Source organism: Phyllobates terribilis, unplaced genomic scaffold (genome assembly GCF_046119375.1).
Source record: "Phyllobates terribilis strain yellow unplaced genomic scaffold, ASM4611937v1 Scaffold_222__1_contigs__length_3263388, whole genome shotgun sequence".
Lineage (NCBI taxonomy): Eukaryota > Metazoa > Chordata > Amphibia > Anura > Dendrobatidae > Phyllobates > Phyllobates terribilis.
Genome location: NW_027362982.1, coordinates 427,780 through 440,986, shown reverse-complemented (window position 1 = coordinate 440,986; position 13,207 = coordinate 427,780). Strand labels below are relative to the sequence as shown.

General features: G+C 44.2%; 1 long non-coding RNA gene across 1 annotated transcript in view; it reads right to left on the bottom strand.

The window, feature by feature from the left end:
• LOC141214455 (uncharacterized) overlaps positions 1 to 12,860 on the bottom strand; it is a 32,885-nt gene extending 20,025 nt beyond the window's left edge. Inside the window, exons 1-2 of the long non-coding RNA XR_012283678.1 lie at positions 12,777 to 12,860; positions 10,547 to 10,642 (exon numbers count right to left, since the gene is read on the bottom strand). This is a non-coding gene — a long non-coding RNA (uncharacterized lncRNA). The remainder of the gene's footprint in view (positions 1 to 10,546; positions 10,643 to 12,776) is intronic.
• Positions 12,861 to 13,207: the final 347 nt, after the last annotated feature.

Sequence of the window (13,207 nt, the reverse complement as noted above, 5' to 3'; positions counted from 1 at the left end):
GTAGTGATGTCATCGCGCCTTCTACACTGAGACATCACAGAGTTCAGATGGAGAGGGGGAATGATGGGAGAGGGAGCAACAGCTGATGGCTCCCTTTCCTATTGTTGTTTTCAACTGTATCGGCATCCATGATATGGATACACACGTTCCATTAATTTGGGGCAAAAGCAGAAATTGTTTTTAATTGGTTTTTCACCTTTTCAGCAACAAGCAAAACAGTGAGAGTAACACCAACCAATATTGAGATATGTTCTCACTATAGATTAGATACTAGACAGCAATTAAAGTGAGAATCTAAAACATAACTTTTAATATTTAATAGTTAAGAACAATAAACAGATAATGCCACCCATAAAAAGAGAGATGGATCTCAATGCTGGAATGATTATTACCATTAACACAGTCAGGGGACCATCTCTATATTAAATATGTGTAAAAATACATAAAGAGCTTGTACTCTATCTTCAGGTGTGAAGACCAGGCTCTGGATAGAATCTGTAGAGGGAAGAGGGTGTATACGGGGGACACAGTAAGTCGCCCTCCCCTGAAACACCAATTTTTAACAGATCCAGATATACATCAATTAAACTAGGGGAAAATCTCTGTTCTTCCCTTTATTCCATGGATTAAGCATTTATTTCTATCTCCAGGAATCCAGACACTTAAATGAAAAACAGAGATTTCTCAAAACACAAGTATGAGGTCTGAGTGCAGATCCTACATATTTATAATAATTCATACATGATTGTGTCAACAAAATGTCAAAGGGAAAGTGCAGGGCCTCCATACAGGGCTGGCTGTGGTCTGCCCTTGTCAGAGCGGGAGCTTTGTGGGGATAGTTTAAGCTTGAGCCTAAAGGGACTAATAGGGCCAGCTTATACAACTACTTGGTCCAGAAGGAACTCCCCAGACAGCAACTTTCATCCCGGAGAAACAAAGAATGGGTGAGAGAATTCCATTTTGTTGACACAATCATGTATGATGAGTATTACTGTGTATCTACACAATGTTACTTTACTGTGTCCTGTTTGCTTTTTACACCTTCCACCATGTATTCTAGTTTCAATTTATGCGAGCCCCCCCCCCATAATCCCAGGCGTGGGGAGCAGTGAATATTCTGGCAGCTGATGTCGGCATGTGAGGGCCGCTGCGCCGTTTATACACTGAAGTAAGTTGCCAGCCTCAGAAGATGGTGCCGCACCGTGTAGGAGCAAAGGGAAGGTGAGCAGAATGGTTTATTTTTTTTAAGTATGCGGCATGATGGGGATCATATATACTAGAAATGGCGACATATATACAAAGATAGAGGGCCACATATACAAGGATGGAGATCATATATACCAGAATGGGAGTGCCATATACACCAGGATGGGAGGGCCAAATACCAGGTTGGGGAGGACATATATACCAGGAAGGAGGGCCACATATACCAGTATTTTAGATCATATATACCAGGATGGAAGGGCCATAAATACCAGGACGAGAGGGCCATATATACCAGGATGAGAGGGCTATATATACCAGGATTGGATGACCATATATACTAGGATGGGAGGGCCATATATACAAGTATAGGGGGAACATATATAACAGGATGGGGGGGATATATATATACCAGGATGGGAGGGCATATACAGATGAAACCAGAAGTTTACATGCATTATATAAAAAGACACATATACATGTTTTTCTCAATATCTAACATGACATCAGGATAAACCTTTCACGTTCAATTAGGATTACCATCATTTTTAATATTTGCCAAATGCCAGAATAATGAGAGAGAGAATGTTTTAAAGCATTTTTATTACTTACTGCAAAGTCAAAAGTTTACATACTGTACATTTCATTAGTATTTGGTACCATTGCCCTTAAACTGAATGACTTGGGTCAATCGTTTCTCACAAGCTTCTCACAATAGTTGGTCGGAATTTGGGCCCATTCCTCCTGACAAAACTTGTGTAACTGATCCAGGTTTGTAGGTCGCCTTGCTCGCACCTTCGTTTTCAGCTTTGCTCATAAATTTTCTATAGGATTGAGATCAGGGCTTTGTAATGGTCACTCCAAAACATTGACTTTGATATCCTTAAGCCACTTTGTTACCATTTTGTCAGTATGCGTCGGGTCATTGTCCAATTGGAAGACCAATTTATGCCAAAGCTTTAACTTCCTGGCTGATGTCTTAAGATGTTGCTTCAGTATTGCCACATAATCTTCTTTTCTCATGATGCCATCTATTTTGTGAAGTGCACCAGTCCCTCCTGCAGCAAAACAACCGCACAACATGATGCTGCCACCCACGTGTTTCACATTTGGGATGGTATTTTTAGGCTTCCAAGCTTCTCCCTTTTTCCTTCAAACGTAATGATGGTCATTATGACCACAGGACATGTATCCAAAAATTAAGGTCTTTGCTCCTGTGCGTTGCAAACATTAATCTGGCTTTTTATGTTTCTTTTGGAGTAATGGCTTCTTCCTGGCAGAGTGGCCTTTCAGCCCATATTGATACAGTACTCGTTTCACTGTGGATATTGACACAATCTTACCAGCTTCCACCATCATCTTCATAAGGTCTTTTGTTTTTGTCCTTGGGTTGATATGCACATGTTGGACTAAAGCATGTTCATCTCTGGGACACAGAACCGTTTCCTTCCTGAGTGGTATGATGGCTGGACATTCCCATTTTGTTTGTACTTGCATATAATTGTTTGCACAGATGAATGAGGCACCTTCAGGTATCTTGAAATTGTACTCAAGGATGAGCCAGACTTGTGCAAGTCCACAATTCTCTTCCTGATATCTTGGCTAATTTCTTTAGATATTTCCATGATGCTATACAAAGAAGCAGTGCGTTTCAGGTGTGCATTAAAGTACATCCACAGGTGTGTCTCTAATTAACTCAGATGTTGCCAAAAAAATAGAAGCTTACAAACACATGACATCATCATATGGGCAGTCCAGAATTGTTTAAAGGCATAGTAATCTTAGTGTATGTAAACTTCTGGTTTCAACTGTTTACCAGGATGGGTGACATATAACAAAATTGAGGGACATACAGTTATATATTTGGACAGAGACAACATTTTTCTAATTTTGGTTCTAGACATTACCACAATGAATTTTAAACAAAACAATTCAGATGCAGTTGAAGTTCAGACTGTCAGCTTTCATTTGAGGGTATCCACATTAAAATTGGATGAAGGGTTTAGGAGTTTCAGCTCCTTAACATGTGCCACCCTGTTTTTAAAGGGACCAAAAGTAATTGGACAGATGAAATAATTGTAAATAAAATGTTCATTTCTAGTACTTGGTTGAAAACCCTTTGTTGGCAATGACTGCCTGAAGTCTTGAACTCATGGACATCACCAGATGCTGTGTTTCCTCCTTTTTGATGCTCTACCAGGCCTTCACTGCGGTGGTTTTCAGTTGCTGTTTGTTTGTGGGCCTTTCTGTCTGAAGTTTAGTCTTTAACAAGTGAAATGCATGCTCAATTGGGTTGAGATCAGGTGATTGACTTGGCCATTCAAGAATATTCCACTTCCTTGCTTTAATAAACTCCTGGGTTGCTTTGGGTCATTGTCCATCTGTAGTATGAAACGACGACCAATCAGTTTGGCTGCATTTGGCTGGATCTGAGCACACAGTATGGCTCTGAATACATCAGAATTCATTCAGCTGCTTCTGTCCTGTGTCGCATCATAAATAAACACTAGTGACCCAGTGCCACTAGCAGCCATGCATGCCCAAGCCATCACACTGTCTCCGCCGTGTTTTACAGATGATGTGGTATGCTTTGGATCATGAGCTGTACCACGCCTTCGCCATACTTTTCTCTTTCCATCATTCTGGTAGAGGTTGATCTTGGTTTCATCTGTCCAAAGAATGTTCTTCCAGAACGGTGCTGGCTTTTTTAGATGTTTTTTTAGCAAAGTCCAGTCTAGCCTTTTTATTCTTGATGCTTATGAGTGGCTTGTACCGTGCAGTGAACCTCTGTATTTACTTTCATGCAGTCTTCTCTTTATGGTAGATTTGGATATTGATACGCCTACCTCCTGGAGAGTGTTGTTCACTTGGTTGGCTGTTGTGAAGGGGTTTCTCTTCACCATGGAGATTATTCTGCGATCATCCACCACTGTTGTCTTCCGTGGGCGCCCAGGTCTTTTTGCATTGATGAGTTCACCAGAGCTTTCTTTCTTTCTCAGGATGTACCAAACTGTAGATTTTGCCACTCCTAATATTGTAGCAATTTCTCGGATGGGTTTTTCTGTTTTTTGCAGCTTAAGGATGGCTTGTTTCACCTGCATGGAGAGCTCCTTTGACCGCATGTTTACTTCACAGAAAAACCTTCCAAATGCAAGCACCACACCTCAAATCAACTCCAGGCCTTTTATCTGCTTAATTGAGAATGACATAACGAAAGGATTGCCCACACCTGTCCATGAAATAACCTTGGAGTCAATTGTCCAATTACTTTTGGTCCCTTTAAAAACAGGGTGGCACATGTTAAGGAGCTGAAACTCCTAAACCCTTCATCCAATTTTAATGTGGATACCCTCAAATGAAAGCTGAAAGTCTGAACTTCAAATGCATCTAAATTGTTTTGTTTAAAATTCATTGTGGTAATGTCTAGAATCAAAATTAGAAAAATGTTGTCTCTGTCCAAATATATATGGACCTAACTATATACATAATGAGGAGGAGGAGGAGTTAAGGAGCTGGTTGTTAGAGCTCTCCTGTTAGTTTTTTTTTAGTTTGCTGGTCACATGACCATTTTTGCCTATTTTATCTGGCTCCGCCCTCCTGGCCTTGCTGGACTTCATTGTATTTACTACTCTTGAGCTAGCTTGGTGCTCTGTTGCCGTTCTCTGTTAGTTTTGCTAGGTCTTCTGACCTCTATGCTTTTTGTTGTGGGTTTGTCTTTGACTGCTACTATTTCTGCTAGGAGGTGTCCAACTTATCCCAGTCCCTAGTTCTTGTAGGGATCCCTCCCTCACATCTATAGGTCTTCGTACAGACTAGCCGAGGACTTTAGCGGGTCTGATCGCAGGATCAGGTTCCCCGTTACATCGTAGGGATCTAGTTTAGTTTTATTGTAGGGACAGATATCCTGTCTTTCCTTAGTCCCTGTAGCTGATCATAACACTGGTTGCCTGAGCTACAGACGGTACTACCCACACCACCTTCATCCAATCAGTACAGTGAGGATGGCCTGAAGAGGAGGAGTAGAGGAAGGACGAGGTGGAGAAGATGGACAGGTGTCCTCTTGGTGGGGACAGAAGTCTTGGCTGTTGGCAGTCTAACACACATGGCTGAGTTTATGTTCCACTGCATTTCCTGCGACCCTCACGTTATATGCATTTTGGCCAACACTAATTACTGGTTGGTCACCCTTCTAGACCTACGCTACAATGAGAACTTTCCATCTCTCCTTCCCGTGGCGGAGAGGTCTAATAAAATGTTGCAGTACTCGAAGGCCCTAGTTGAGGAATTATTAAAAAAAAAATTCCATCTGACAACGCAGGCAGCAGAGGTCACAGTTCCTTAGACAACAAAGGAGTACTGACGATTGAGACGCACACCAGATGGAGCAGAGGCAGGGGAACACTAAAAAAGGTCTGGGACAGTTTTCTCAAACCCTCCCAGCGCCCAGGCCCTGATGTCTGGTGTACTCTGACAAGGAGGGAAAAGTTTTGGAAGATGCTGAGTACCTTGCTGACTGTACCAGCGTCCTTCATGATTCCTCTGTGCCTTACAACTATTGGGTATCCAAGCTGGACACATGGCATGTACTGTCTCTCTACACCTTGGATGTCCTGACCTGCCCTGCTGCTAGCGTTTTGTCAGAGCGGGTTTTTAGTGCCGCCGGGAAAATTATAACTGATAGGCACATCCGCCTCTCATCTGAAAATGCTGACAGGTTGACCTTTTTATGTCCTCCTCCTCCTTCTCCTCCACCACCATATCAACAGGGTGATCATGCTACCCTTACTATAAATCTTTTAAGGGTGTTTATAATACCCGCATTGAGAATTTTGAGAGGCCTATCGCTAACATTTTCTGATATAAATGTATACCCCCTCCGGGGGTAAGGCTGTGTGCCCACGTAGCGTTTTTCAAGCGTATATGCTGCGGAATTTCCGCAGCGTAAACGCTTGAAAAACGCATGTATATCCGCACCCCATGGTCCCCAATGGCATTCCGCAATGTCAATGCCCATGCTGCGGATTTTTCCGCAGCGTATATGCTGCGGTCAAAAATCCGCAGCATGTTCATTAATTTTGCGGAAGCGCAGCGGAATCAATGTGCGGATGGTACCCAAGTCTGGATGAGAGGAGACTCTCATCCAGACCTGGGTACCAAAGAACCTGTAAAAAAAAAGAATAAAATAAAGTTTATACTTATCTTCTGATGTTTTCCCTCCGTCGCGCTGTTGTCTGAAGGACCTGCCACGTCATTGAGTCATGTGACCCACCACATGACACAATGACGTCACCGCAGGTCCTGCACACAACAGCGTGAGCCGCTCAAGCCTCCGGACGGGGCAGAGAATGCATCAGAAGGTGAGTATAAAGTTTATTTTTTACCATTCTGAACAAGTTGTCAAGCACTTTTCCAAGTGATGCTTGGAGAAGTGCTTGATAACCCGCATGCGGAAATGCATGCAAAGACGCCTCACAAACGCTTCTACCTGGCGGGAAAACCGCATGTAATATCCGCATGCGATTTTCCCGCCAGGGAGAAGCGTAAAAAATATGCTTCAGGTCCGAAACGTGGGCACATAGCCTAAATGTTTTCCAGCCCATGCACTTAGTGCATGCGCATTATCAGTCTAGGATACCCACTCATTAATAATGGGAAAAAAAGGTTTTCTGAGTCCCTCCACTACGTCTCTTCAAAGAGGTATTGGAGTGCCTCCTTCTAATTTTTGGCAGTCCTTAAAGCGCATGCATTACCAGTCTAGGACACCCACTCCTTATTAATAGTAAAAAATGCTTTTCTGAGGCTCCATCTTCTTGTTGAGGGAGCATTTTTGGAAACCAAAAGAGCCGGATTCTATTAGTATATGATCCAGTGCCTTGTTGTGGGCTGTCAGGTGGTCGTCACATTGGGAGTTCTCACACTGCATACAGGATGTCACAGCCAGGACAGGAGACTTTGTACAGTAAGTATAGAAGATCCTGGTCTCCTCCATATTAGGCTGAGTAGATACGAAATGCTCCACTATATTCCCCAGCAGGGTTGATGAAATAACAGTCCTTGGTGCTGCTACGTTAAACTAATAGCTTTTTTCAGGGCTAATTCAAATAGATTATATTCTCTAATAATACCGTTCTTATCTGTAGTTCATGTAGTTTGAGCTGTCGCAGTAGGGATAGCTATTACAGGCATCTAGTCAAGAATTATTGCCTTATAGTCCTTGCTGCTGCAACCTAAAAAAAATATCAAGGTAACATCTATTCTATTCCCTATTAATACCGCTGTTAGCTGTATTTAGTGTAGGGATAGGTCATAGGTATCATCTGCTGGAAATGAGTGTTCATTTTGGTCACATATATCTCTTCCACAGTCCATAACTTGTTTGCTTTTTCCCATAAACTCATTGACAGATTCGTGTTTTTTATGGTGATCTGTACTCAGAAATTAAGTAATAAAAAGGATGGTGGTGCTTGCAGTTGAGCCCTTGAAACCTGCTGCAAGAAAGGACGATTACCACAGTCGTCTAATGGGTAAAGTAGATAAAATGGTATATATCTGATATATACAGACTTGCGCTTGTAACAGGGCTGGGGTAAAAGGAGAAAGGGAATGACAAGAATCAGGTAGTTAAAAAATGTAAATTCATTAGAGTACAATAAAAGAACTGAAAAAGTAAAAATGGCGGGAGGATATTCTGTTTTTTTATTTTTAATTATATACGGTATATATATGGCGCCCCTGAGGGTTCAGTCGCCACAGAAGTACTGCACCTCACCCCGAGGTGTGGTGTCTCCCTTCTCTCAGGTAAGGTGGGAGTGCTGCACGGAACCCCAAACACCTGCATCCAACACTACCCTACTCCAGGCCGGCTGGGGGGGCAACATGCAGAGCGCAGCTGCTGAGCCTTGTCCCTGGCTGGATGGGGGGAACCAGTAGTGGGTGTGGGTGGAGGAAGTAGTTAGAGAAAGCACTTTGATAGGAGTATAAATAGGGAAGCCATCTTAGAGAGAGTGTGTTCAGTCAGAGGAGGAGAGTGAGAGGATCAGAGCCTCTACAGGAGCTCTGCTCCAGAGGCGGGCCTAGCCAGTGAGGCCCAAGTCTGAAGAGATCAGTGTTCTAGGGACAGTTCAGAGGAACAGTCTGGGAGCAGAGTCTCTGTAGGAGCTCTGCTCCACTACAAGGGCCTAGGACAGAGGCCCAGGAGGGGAGCAGGGAGTAAGCTCCGTCCTGCAGAAGGGATCCTAGGGGGTACGGCGAGTGCAGGCGGCACCCGTACACCCCGAACCTGCCAAGTGTCAGGAGGATCTAGGCCACAAGAAGGGGACCGGCCCCTGGCCCAGTCGTGCAGCTTCAAGCCTCGGCTGGAAAAAACGGAGGCTTCTATAGCCAGTAGTCGAACCCCCCACCCCAATCCTAGTAAGGTCAAGCAGGTCTGTGCAACTCCGACGGACAGGGGGGGCTCGCAGCACCCGAACAGGATTCATAGTGGGAAGCGCAGGGCAGGAGGGAGTAAAGACCCAACGTGAAGTCGGTCTAGGAAGGTACATATGAAAGTGGGGTTCTGCCAGGTACACCCGAGCTGCCTGAGGAAGGACTGAACCCTTGCCCGGTGAACGCAGTGCGACGCGGGAGGCTTGCGCCGGTACAGTGCACCTGTGGACTGTCTAAGAACTGTGAGTAAATCTTGGATGACTGCACTGAGCTGCCTCCGCTCCTTTATTTCGCCGGTGCCATTTCCCTCCCTGCACTATAACGCCCAGCACACCTCCTCCATTTATCTACACTGCCCTGAGGCCTGCTCCACCTGTGGGGAGCCGATCCATCACAAGTTGTCCTAACATTTGCCTCAGAGGACTGTTGCAGCGCTGGTGATCCTCACCAGACACCGCAGGTGGCGTCACGGCAAATTCCCCTACAAAATATCCCCCTTTTTACACTGACCCGCCCTGGGTTACGGACCGGGCCAGCCACCGTGATCTCCCCCAAAAGCAGCCATAAGGCTCGGCTGTCGAGTACCCCATGGCCCTGGGGGCGAGTCATATATATAACAATAAGGACACTCGAGGTATATTCCTGTTGGTCCTGGATAAAGTGCGCTGTGCTTCTGATGTTAGAGGATAATAAGTGTGTGTACATATATCTCAGACATTAGCGCCAACAGACTAATAGAAGGGACAAAAAAATAATAATTAAGTCAATATAGCGATTCATAAATAAATGTCATAAAAGATTAACTTTATTGATGAAGTAAAAAGGTGCAGTGGACATACAAAAACAGGAAGATGGTGCAGATCACACATATAAATAGTAAAATGTAAAGGAGACTCACTGCTTAGTATAAAATCACAAATACAGTATACTGTATATAACCATCATCTGAAATATATATAAGCAAATATGTGTAAAAATACATGTATACTATTGATGATGCTATGAGAATATACGGGGGTATGGGGACTAAATAATGGTCAAGTATACAAGATTGGGGTAAAAGGTATATATATATTCCCATACATGGCACGGTCAAATAGCGTACACTCAGGATGGATGAGAAAAAATGAGTTTACTGCATACTTTGTTCACAGCAGGAGCTGCCTTACAATGTGCCCACCCCGACACATCACAGGAAGAGAGAGAATAAAAATGCTGCGCTAGCCAATAGGAGAGGGACGCAGAGTGTAGTGACGCATGCGTGAACTGGTGAAGTCCGGGAGCTTGCCTCGACCCACATCACATGACCGACCGTGACACAAACTGGATTGTGACGCCGAAGGGAACAAAAGATACAGGAAGAGAACTGGCAGGGCACCAGATGAGAATGCGTGCCACCGGGGCAATCTGCAAAAGTAGTGTAGCATTCATAGTTCATAGAGAGAAATCAACACTGTGCATAGTGGGAGCGTAATACTCAAAAAAGGCCACAAGATGGTGCAAAACAGCATGGTGTTATCTGTATAAAGCACAATGAAGATAACACAATTATGTGATGATATTATGACAAAAGGATAATAATATTGCCAGGGTCGGACTGGGGTGCCTAGGGCCCACCAGGGTAATTGACTCTAGGCGCCCACACTACAGCTCTGTAATCTAACGAGATGCAATTTGCAGCTTGTCACTACATTACAGAACAGGAGGAAGCGCTGGGCATTGTATATGAGTATATGTAAGTGTAATGCCGGCACGATCTTCCTCCAGAGCGGATATACCAGCAGCGTGTTTCACACAGTAGATTCACTTGTGTGAAACTAGCCTAAATTCCATTTAGTATTCATTGTATTTCTGAGTCAATGTTCTACCAGTAAAACAAAAAGCTAGCTATCAATACTAGATTTCGTGTATCACCTACCCTGTATCACTTTATAACTGGCTACCAACTGATCCGGTGGTCTACGCAGTATTCTCAGCTCTTGCTTGTTCACAATGCACAGCATTCACATTGGTCCTACATAAAAGAACATGTAATACTATTAGTTCTTTCATTGTAAAGAGGAAACGGTTGTATATTGTCTTATTTTGCAATTGTACTGTTTGCAGCGTACTTTGACCTGTAAAGGGGATGTTCTGGAAAAATTATTTTCTAGCAAGTGCCCTCAGCATGCCTGTCTAAACAGAAGATTCGTACCTAGGCACTGTTCACACCGTGTCTAAAATGTGTACGTTTCATCCATGAAGGGTCCGTTTCACGTCTGTGTGCCCTCAATGGGTCATCCGTATTCCATGGACACTGCTCAGCTCAGAAAATAATTTCCAATGCATCTATCTGTTAAAAACGGACCAAACATGGATGTCATTCCCGTGATTTTCACAGACCCATAGAATCTAGTGTGTGTGTGTTTGGTCCGCATCACGGACCAAAAATAGTGCATGTGTTCATGAATTTTTTTCATTGACCCATGGTCCGTAAAACAACACTGATATGTGAACACACATTAAAATCAATGTGTATGCGTGCTGCAAATGAGAAATGTGGACAACACATGTCAGTGAAAAATTGAAATGTGAATAGGTCCTTACCCGCTATGCACCGCTACGGTCTTCTACATCACCTTCTCCATGTCCATGGAACAGTCCACATAGTGTTTCCATCTATCACAGCCGGCACAGGAGCCAATAACTGGTTTCAGTGGTGACATGTGAAGCCAGTCATTGACTGCAGTGGAGCATGTGGCCATTGCTGTGGCAGATATAAGCACAGCGAGACCCAGAGCATTGACATGCAAGAGGCATGGAGGACCTCAGCGGTAGGGAGCAAGTATGAAACCTCTGTTTATAAAAGCAGGATGCAAAAATATGGTAAAAAATCATGAAGATCATCCCAGCATTTTTTCCTTAAATTATACACAGGTACCTGTTACAGCTTACCATGGGAATGTGCCAGGCAGAGGCGATTTCACTGCTCCAATATGAGTCGCCTCCCTCTGCTTTACGTCACAGATTCTACAATTGCTATTGAACGTGGCATCTGAGGGTTTAAATAACCGGGTATGGTGGCATCGCCAGCCCTGATCTTTGCAGTTCGGTGCCTGCTGTATTATACTGCCTGCACCTGGCATGTATAGAGCACAGTCAATGTAGCAGCGCGCTTGCCTATTTTGCTGGCTCACGACCAGCCTCCCTTTATAGTCAAAGGGAGCATCAGGCTGTATCAGGAAAGTGCTGGAATTTTGTGAAATCTATCCGACTCTTTCCAGGCAGAAGAGTTGGACGGATTTCACAACGCAAGTGTGAAAATAGCCTTACAGTGTGAATGACTTGGTGCTGTGGGCTCGGATGCAATACCTGTCCCCGCATCATCAGTGCAGTAACAAACCTACAACTCCCAGTAAACCCTGAAGCGTTAAATCTGACAGGGCCTGCTGGGAGTGGTAAGTTTCAGAGGGGAAACCACTCACATTATTATTATTATTATACATTTTATTTTAGCAGTGCAGTGTGTATATACAGATACTGAGAATTACACCCAGTATACAGTGCAGGAGAATTGGTACTATCCAGTGTATATAAAGGATAATACATAGAGAATTATGCCCAGTATACAGGACAGAAGTGGTACTCTGCAATATATATAAATATATATATATTTATACACACACATTATATATACTGTAAGGCAGCGCTTGTCATTATCCTGGGGGATACTCGCTTCGCTGCGTCAATTTAAAACACACCTGCCATATTTTCCGGTATTTCTCAAGTCAGCAGTTTATTAACTCCATAAACTGCTGATTTCCGGGTCCAACTCCGTGGCCCACCGACACAGATATAAAGTCCACGAGCCCAAGTGGCAGACCGGCCCACTTGGCTCTAGTTACAGCCTCCCGCAAGGTAATAATAAAACAATGTCCATGAAAATGTCCATAACACAAATAGTATTACCTACGTCGGGCTTTAGCTGCTTTGGTCCATTTGTTTCCCAGATGGGGTCTCTAGCCTCTGGCCCTCCAAGGCTTACTGACATCCACACGGGATCCAGGCTTCACCCGGCCTCACTAGGCTTCAGACAAACAGTGTCCCACCCACCCGGGGAACAGGCCTCATGCCTCTCTCACAGGTGCACTGCACACTGCTTAACTCACCAGGTTTTTATATATCCTGTAGACACAGCCACAGGACCTGTGCTTATCTCACAGTCACGTGTCCATACCTTCTGTGAGCAAAAGGACCTGTGTGATGTCACAGTCATGTGACCAGTCAGCTGAGGGGGAGGAAATAGCCTAAATAGACATACTAGATCATTATAGCAATGCCGCTGCACCACATATTCCCCCCCTCTGTTCAAACCTGTGGGGTTGAACACATAATATACACAACAGTTTAAAACCCACAGTTCACAGAGACCATGCACTTGACCCTTACGTTGTCCAGCCCCTGGAACATTATTCATTGACATTAGCCCATTCCTTAGGGACCTCCCATCTGTCAATGTCACTGACTTCGTCAGGTCACCTTTCCGGGTCGTAACCTTGTCAGGCCTCCCCCGCTCCCAGCGGTCAGTCGAAACCCTGTC